Genomic DNA, 8,878 nt, shown 5'->3' on the forward strand with positions numbered 1-8,878 from the left:
GTAAAATGCGACCATGCCCCCATTCCTTATTCCCTTTGGACTTTGGTTTTTGCTTTCCTATAGCATTTATCACCTTTCAGTATACTATATCACTTACCTATTAGTGTTTGCCACTTGTCTACCCCCTGCCGCAGTATGATCTCCACAAGAAGGAGGATCTTTCCTTGCTCTATTTACTGGCATGTCCCAAGTGCCTAGAAAATGTCTGGCACATAGTAGATACTCAATAAAATGGGTTGAATCAATCAATCATAGTTTTATAGAGAACGACGGTGAGGCTCGGGAACACGGAGCAGCTTGCCCAAGGACACACAGGTAGCAAGGGGAAGAGATGGGATTCAAATGCAGGCAGTCGGGCTCCTGAGTCCACAGCCTGCGCCACCGGACTGAACTGCCCCTTGGTTTGAAGGCCCAGAGCTGGGGAGACGATATCAAATGCCAGGAAATGTATTCAGGAATGTTTCTTGCCCTGTGGAAATGCGAGCACAGTGTTAACCGACATTTCTTTCCAGAGAAGTTAGAATCCAAATTTTTATCTGAAACGTACCTATTTTTAAACATTTGTATCTGCTTCAGAATTTGACGAGGCGCTGCCCAAGACAAAACATTCCCAGGGAACAACCCGTGAGTGGCCGTGCGTGACCTCTGACCTGGGTACTCTGGGTTAGTGCCCACAGCTGATCAGGACCAGGGATAGAATTTCACGTTGACAAAATGGCCCAGAAAAGGGAGGTACACATCCACCCCAGAAGATCTATGTCACATGAGCTTTTCTTTCCAGCTGCCCCGTAGGAAGCCGACCCTGCTCTTGTAACCCCAATAAATCCCACGCCCCCACAGAGCCCCATCCCCACAGAGTATCTTATTTCCGAGAAGCAGAATCCAATAACCAAAGTGAATTCCCAACAATACCAACTGTCACGTGACTCCTTGAAGAATGTCAAAGCAGGCTGTTTCACTGTCATAGTTTGCCAGTGGGAATATGTACCGGGTTGAATACTGTTTCCCTAAAGTTCATGTCCATCTGGAGTCGGTGACTGTGACTTTATTTGGAAATAGGCTCTTTGTGGGACAGCTGGCTGGCTCAGTCCGTAGAGCATGTGATTCTTGATCTCAGGGTTGTGAGTTCGAGCCCCAAACTGGGTGTAGGGATTACTTAAAAATAAAATCCTTTTTTTTTTTTTTTTAAAGAAATAGAGTCTTTGCAAATATAATAAAGTTAATATGAGGTCCTATTAGATTAGGATGGCCCCTAATCCAATAATCAGTGTTCCAGTAAGAAAGGGCAATTTGGAGATGACACACACAGAGGGCAGGCGGCCATGTGAAGACAGGCAGAGTCTGGAGTGATACGTCTATAAGCCCAAGAAAACTAGGGGTTGCCTGTAACTTCCAGAAGCTAGAAGAAGCAAAAAAGCCTTCTTCCCTAAAGGCTTCCGAGGGAGAATGGCCTTGCCAACTCCTCGATTTCAGACTTCCAGACTCCTAAACTGTAAGACAATACATTTTTGTTGTTTTAAGCCACGTAGTTTGAGGTACTTTGCAGAGGAGCCCTAGGAAACTAACACAGGGTGTAAACCAGCCCCGACTCCAAGAAACGCAGTATGGCAATATCCAAATGGAAAATACACATGCCCTTTGGTCCCTCCCTCTCGTGCAGGTATACCTATAGGTTCAATTCCACATGCAGGAACACGGCAGTATCGTTTGTAAGAGAAGACATTTGGAAACAGCCGACATGCTCATTGGTAGGGGACTTAGTTAATAAAGCGGGGCACATCTATGTTACAGGGACACCGGAACACCGTGTAAAAGAAGGAGAAAATCCTTAACTACTGATCTGGACTGATGTCCAAGTTATATTGTTAGATGGAAAGGTATAGGGTGCGGAATTCTATGAATACTTTCAAACCGTTTGTGGAAAAAGGAGAATATTGGTGGACGTAGCCTGGGCATGCGTGAAATCCCTGTTGACTGGTTGCCTCGGGGAGGAGACCGGGGACAGGGTGGCGGGGGTAGGACTGGAAGGGAGACTGGCATCGCGTATGCTTCCACTCATTTTCACTTTTCCACCACGTAGGATGTACTACACTTTAAAACATGATTAATGGTAGGAGCGCCTGGGGGGCTCAGTCACTGTTTGTGGGTTCGAACCCCACAATGGGCTCTGCGCTGACAGTGTGGATGGAGCCTGCTTGGGATTCTTTCTCTCCCCCTCTCTCTGCCCCTCCCCCGCTGGTGTGCACCTTCTCTCTCTCTCTCTCTCAAAATAAATACACTTTAAAAAAAGCATGATTGGGGTGCCTGGGTGGCTCGGTCGGTTGAGCGTCCGACTTCAGCTCAGGTCATGATCTCACAGTCCGTGGGTTCAAGCCCCGCATCGGGCTCTGTGCTGACAGCTCAGAGCCTGGAGCCCGTTTCAGATTCTGTGTCTCCCTCTCTCTCTGCCCCTCCCCTGTTCATGCTCTGTCTCTCTCTGTCTCAAAAATAAATAAACGTTAAAAAAAAATTAAAAAATAAAAGCATGATTAATTATAAAATGTAAAAAAAAATACGCATAACGGATTATTGAGAGAATTAGAAAAATCACTCCCAGAGCACCACAGGAAGAATTTCTGCAGGCCAAACCCACCTATGAAAGCTCAAATTAGGGGTGAAACTTTAAAGTGAAAGGGGATATTTGCACGGCCTCTAGCTCCCTCCCCCACAAACACGTGTGATTTCTGTGGTGGCTTTAACCTGTCCTCCGATGTCCTCCTCTCCAGGCGGTGAAGCTTGGTTCCCCTCCCCTGGAGCGTGAGTTGCACTTTGCTTCCCACAGATCGAATGTAGAAAGGGGAAAAATAAGAGACGTGACAGTGGAGAAATCTGTCAGGCACCACCCGAACCAAAGGATCAGGTTAGGATCCCTGGTAACGCGTCTCGTGATAGCATGGCCCCCTGAAATGGTGTGATGGAGACAGGCACTTCACCCTTGGTGTTCTTCCTCCCCAACTTCCATAACTTCAACCTGACCTTGGGAAACCCAAGGGCTTTCGCAACCTGACCTTGGGAAACGAAACATCTGGCCAGCACTCTTCGGAAGCGTCGAGGTCACGAAAGACAAAGAAAGACCAAGAGACTGTCGCTGATTGGAGGACAGTGAGGAGAGGCGGCTGAAGGGTATATAGGAACTCTCTGTATTGCCTTCGCCACTCTCCTATAGATCGGAAATTATTTTCGAGTAAAAATAATCACGATGGTAACGATCGTTCTTGTCAAGATGGAGTAACAGAGGGGGCACCCGGGTTAAGCGGCAGACTTTGCCTCAAGGCCGGTGAGTTCGAGCCCCAGTGGGGTCGGTGCTGACAGCTGGGGGCCTGGGGCCTGCTTCGGATTCTGTGTCTCCCTCTCTGCCCCTCCCCTGCTCATGCTCGGTCTCTGGCTCCTTCAAAAACAAATAAACATAAAAAAAAAAAAAAAAATGGAGTAACAGGAATTAGGTTCATCCTCCCATCTGAAAAAGACCAGGAAATGAGTGAGTGAGAAGAGCCCCTTCCCCCCCCCCCCCCCCCGAGTTGCCCCAGGGCACTTCCCTGGGAGCTTCCAGGCTGTGGCACGGATTTGAATCCTCTCAATAAATGAGGAGACAAGTAGACAGCAAATCAGTAATTTGGACAACACTGTCCCCCAGCTTGACCTAATTGACATGTAGAGGGTGCTCCCCCCACCCCAAGAGCCGAACCCAACAGGGCCTTGGGCTTTGGTGGCTCCTGGAGACCCAAGGGGCGCTTGGGGATACAGAAGAGACACAGAGCACATAGCTGCCTCGGGCGCCCTCTGGTGTTCCTTCAAGGTGGTGGCGGCTCAGCCGGTTGACAGCTTCTCCCCTAGGTCAGAGGGAAGCCCCTCTTCCTTTAGCCCGCGTTCCCTGCTCTCTGAGGTGGGGAGACCTGAGCTGGAGAGGGACTGACGGGCTGGTGGGGGAGGTTCACCTTCTGCCTCACCCCCTTTTATTCCAGAGCCTGAGCACCCAACCCACATCACCCCAGGGGCTACCCTCCGTCCTGTTGAGTCCTGTATACCCTCCCCACTCCTATGGTCCGGGGAAGAGGTTACTTCTCAAGCCCAGTTCCAGGGGAGCTCCTCCACCTCACCCCCAACTGGATCTAAGAAGAGGTGATCTGAGGCCACTGCCTGGCCTCTGGGGGCGCTGTGCCAGGGCAGGGAGATGCCCCAGGGTGAGACAAACAAAGCGATATTGACAGAGATGGGGAAGGTATTTGTGGGAGGTGGAGGGAGAGAGCCAGCTGTGAGGCAGACTATCAGCGACATTCCTGCCCCAACTCTTTGTCCCCAATCTTATATTGAGGGCAGGCTGACAGGGGGACAGTCGGCCAGGGTTCAAGTCCCTGTGTCAGTCAAGGCAATTCCCTAACCCTTTTGAGTCTCAGTTTATTTTCCTCTAAAATAGGGGACAACAAGGGACGGTGGGTTGAGCGTCCAGCTCTTGATTTTGGCTCAGATCATGATCTCAAGTTTCGTGAGTTTGGGCCCCAGTGGGGCTCTGTGCTGACAGCTCAGAGCCTGGAGCCTGCTTCGGATTCTGTGTCTCCCACTCTCTCTCTGTCCCTCCCTGCTCAGGCTCAAAAATAAATACACATTAAAAATTTTTTTTTAATTCTTTTTAAGGTTTATTTGTTACTGAGAGACAGAGAGAGACAGAGCATGAGCATGGGAGGGGCAGAGAGAGGGGGAGACACAGAATCCGAAGCAGGCTCCAGGCTCCGAGCTGTCAGCACAGAGCCCGACGTGGGGCTCGAACTCACAAACCACGAGATCATGACCTGAGCTGAAGTCTGAGACTTAACTGACCTAGCCACCCAGGCGCCCCTAAAAATTTTTTTTTAACGAGGACAACAAGAACACCAACCTCTTGAGATACTTGGAAGACCGAATGAGCTTAACACAGAGCTTGGCACGTAGGAGTGCCCGATAAATGCTAGCTATTGTTATGCCAGAGGAGAAATCGGAGGTCCAGATTAGCACTCAATGTACAAGTTATAATTATGGATGACTCAGACGTGGTCCTGCCCTCCATCACAGTCTAGCGGAAAAGGACAGCCCTGCAGACTGACGATGGCAGTATAATAGAGGAAGGGCCGCAATTGAAGGACCAGGTGAAGTCACATCACAGAGGACAGACGCGGGGAGATTTAGAGAGAAGCACGTACCGCACCTGTCTGTGCCATGCTGTGCCATTAGTATTTCACACAAACTCTTTTCGCCCTTGTGCCACCATAACGAGGTAACCACTATCTCCAACTCGTAGAAAAGGAACCTGAGCACAGTGCTTAGGCCTCTTGCCCAGGGCTACACAGGTGACATTGAACCCAAACGTCCAGGTTCAAAAAGTTCCATAACTCTGGCATCTGTGGATGTAGAAATAACCCCAATGCCCCCCAGAGTCTTCCAACTAATCAACCCGATAAAGGATGAGGTCATCTGCATAACCCCTCACCCAGGCCCACACGGACACAGGCAAGCATATGGGTGTTGGGTAGATATCCAGATATCACGTTTACCCAGGTGGACACATTAGTCTGTCCTGCCTGTGACAAGTGCCCAGAGAAGCCTCTGGAACCCCCCCCTCCCAAGTATGGTGTACATTGTTGGGGAAAAACAATCTGCCCGAGTGAATTCACAGACACACGCATCCATGCGCGAATTGGTGACCCCTGCCCAAGCCCTTGAGTGAGCATGGTGCCTGTGTGGGCGTGTACCGCGACCCATTCGTGCGCACACCAGCCGGCGTGTAAATTATTATAATGGTGTGTTTGTGGACGCATTGAGACCCTCAAGAGCGTATTTGCCCTGACTCGTATTGCCTCTCTTTAGCAGCTACGTTTATTGAGGATCTGCCGTGTGTAAGTAAAAATAAAGCTCAGAGGGGCACCTGGGTGGCTCAGTCGGTTAAGCGTCCGACTTCGGCTCAGGTCACGATCTCGCGGTCCGTGAGTTCGAGCCCCGCGTCGGGCTCTGGGCTGATGGCTCAGAGCCTGGAGCCTGCTTCCGGTTCTGTGTCTCCCTCTCTCTCTGCCCCTCCCCCGTTCATGCTCTGTGGTTTGCCCAAGGTCACACAGCTAGTAAACGGCTGGGATTCAAACCCTGGTCCTGTAATACTGGGCAGCGGTGTCTGTGTCTCCACTGCCGAGCAGATGTGTTCAAAAGTGGGCAGCGCCGTGGTTGAATTTCCAGATGGACATTCCCTGTGACCTCGGACACATCATGTCCTGTTACAGGCCACGTCTTCACGTGTCTAATCACAGGTGTGCTCCGTGGGCTGGAGTGGTGGTGGGGCCAAGTCTCAGCCTGGGTTGGCATCACCAGGGGCCCATGAGCTTCCTGCCCCAGCCTCACCAAACCTCAAAGCCCATGACTCAAAGCCAAGCCCCGGGCACCAGGCCATCAGGAGTCTGGTGCTGGAAGAACCCATAGGATTTGATAAGCATCTGGCCCAGGACATGCGGTCAAGGCAGGGAGAGGGAGGGAGGAAAACAGGATATTCACCAGATGTGTGTCCAGGCGGGGCCCACAGGCTGAGTTCAGCAGAGGAAGAGTTGCCAGGCCTCAGCATCTAATACCCACTCAGTGGAGACTTGTGTGAGGGAAGGGGAGAGGGCAGAGGGAGGGATCGGGGCTGCGCCTTGCCTGATACTGGAGGCCCTGAGGGAGGCGGGGAGGGGGAGCAGGAAGGGTAATAAATAGAAGATGGAAAGAGGAAGGAAGCGAATGTATCTTCTCTACCGATCGTGAGTGCCCGCCCTGGGCTGGGCACTACGGGTGCCGGGTGGACTGAGCCCTGCTGTTGCAAAGCTCAGAGCTCACATGACACCAGTCAGGCCAGGCAGCTGGGAGGGCCCAGCCAGTCTGGGCAGTCATCAGTGTGCCTGCAGGGAGAAGAGTGTGCAAGAGGGGTGTGTGTGTGTGTGTGTGTGTGTGCGCGTGCGTGCACACACAAGCACCTGCGCAGCCTAGTGTCTACATGTGTCCTGTGAGCATGAGCGTGGCCTCGTTTTTTCCCCTCCCCAGGCCTCCGCCTGACCCCGTCCTGCCCCTTCCAATCACAGGACAAAGGCTCCCCTCAACTCAGACCTCAGAGCCCAGGGGTAAAGGTTTGCATTTACAGAATAAAAAATGCCCAGCAATTCTGAGCTTTTATGATGCTGAGCACTTTCACATTCATTCATTCTAGACAATCATTCACTGAACACCCAGTAAGCCCCCTCCCCCCCACTCTGTGCTAGATATAAGGATGCAACATTGTTGCTTTCTGGGTTCTTCCTTTCTGGTGGGGGCAGGAGGGACAGATGATACACAATTCACTACACACGGAGAGGTCATCTCAAACCTTGGCAAGGGCTGTGAATAAATTAAGACAGGGTTACGGAATAGAGACAGACCCCAGGGACTGGGGCAGACCGATGCTTCATGAGTGGTCAGGGAGGGCCTCTCTGAGGAGGTGACATTTGACCTGAGACCCAAAGGAGGAGGAGGAAGCGGGGAAGATGTGGAAAAGTTCCAGGCAGATGGAGCAGCAAGGATGAAAACCCTGAGGCAGGAAGAATTTGGTTTGTACAAACTAGAAAAAAGGGGCGCCTGGGTGGCTCCGTCGGTTAAGCGGCCGACTTCGGTTCAGGTCATGATCTCATGGTCTGTGGGTTCGAGCCCCGCGTCGGGCTCTGTGCTGACAGCTCAGTGTCTCCCTCTGTGCCTCCCTGTCTCTCTGTTCCTCCCCTCCTCGCACTCTGTCTCTCTCTCTCAAAAATAAAGATTAAAAAAATTTTTTAATTAAAAAAAAGCACAAGAAAGGGAGCTGATGCTCAGAGAGGGCAGATGACTGTTCCAACAACATGGCTGGTTAGAGGCTAAGTGAGGATTCGAACTTGGGCCTGGCTAGGCTCCAGACCCAGGCATTTTTTTCCTTGACCGCAGGCTGCCACAGAGATATACCATCCGTGGAATATACACATCAATATACGCACATGGGCACGTACACGCTACACGACTCTGCCTGCCTCCCCCCACGACGAGGGGGTGTGGGCTTGACCGTCACTAAGTGTCAGAGTAGCAGAAATAGCCTACGATTCTATGGTTTTCTCCGTCTTGTGGGGCCAAGTAGAAGGGCTAGATGTCACCTTAGCCCAGCATTCCAGAAGCTCTGGGCCAACGAAAGGTCAAATGACAGGAAGAAGGAAGAGGTTTCCTAAGGGAGGGGGCAGGACCTTTGGGGTGGCCTGTGGAGATACAGACACCCTGGCCAGCCCACGAAGCACGTCTGGAGGGAGGGGGAGGAGAGAACGGAGGAAGCAGAGGGAGTTGAAACTGTTCTTAGAAGCCTAGTCCCTGCCAGGCCAACACCTGGCCTCCTCTTACCTCTGCTGGGTCACCTCCCAAGACGGGGTGCTCAGCGCCCAGCAAGGCAGGTGCCGGCCCTGAGAAGTTCCTCTTCCCCATCCGTCTTTGTGCCTGTAAAATGTGAAAAGATTCGTCCATCAGAACAAGAGAAACATACGGAAGCTGCGTGAAGACACTTTCGTTTTTCTGAATCAGATGAGTAAAGATCGAAAAACGTTGATAAGGCACTGTGCTGTCGAAGTTGTGGGCAAACAAGCAGTCACACGCTCTGTTAGCAGGGGGTAGATTGGCACACTCTCAATGGATGATCACCCAGAAAGTTCCATTAAAAGTACAAATGCCCAAACTTTAAAAAAAAATTTTTTTTAACGTTAATGTTTTATTTATTTTTGAGAGAGAGAGTACGAGCGGGGGAGAGGCAGAGAGAGCAGGAGACAGAATCCACAAAGCAGGCTCCAGGCTCTGAGCTGTGAGCACAGAG

At 51.3% G+C, this 8,878-nt stretch overlaps 1 long non-coding RNA gene across 1 annotated transcript; it reads right to left on the reverse strand.

The window, feature by feature from the left end:
• Nucleotides 1–236: 236 nt before the first annotated feature.
• LOC109272671 (uncharacterized) lies at nt 237–8,572 on the reverse strand. Its single transcript, XR_002082559.2, has 2 exons — nt 8,416–8,572; nt 237–469 (listed from the first exon to the last, which is right to left on the reverse strand). It is a non-coding gene; the product is annotated as an uncharacterized LOC109272671 (long non-coding RNA).
• Nucleotides 8,573–8,878: the final 306 nt, after the last annotated feature.

This window comes from Panthera pardus, unplaced genomic scaffold (genome assembly GCF_024362965.1).
Source record: "Panthera pardus isolate Hobbes unplaced genomic scaffold, ASM2436296v1 HiC_scaffold_25, whole genome shotgun sequence".
In the NCBI taxonomy this organism is placed as follows: domain Eukaryota; kingdom Metazoa; phylum Chordata; class Mammalia; order Carnivora; family Felidae; genus Panthera; species Panthera pardus.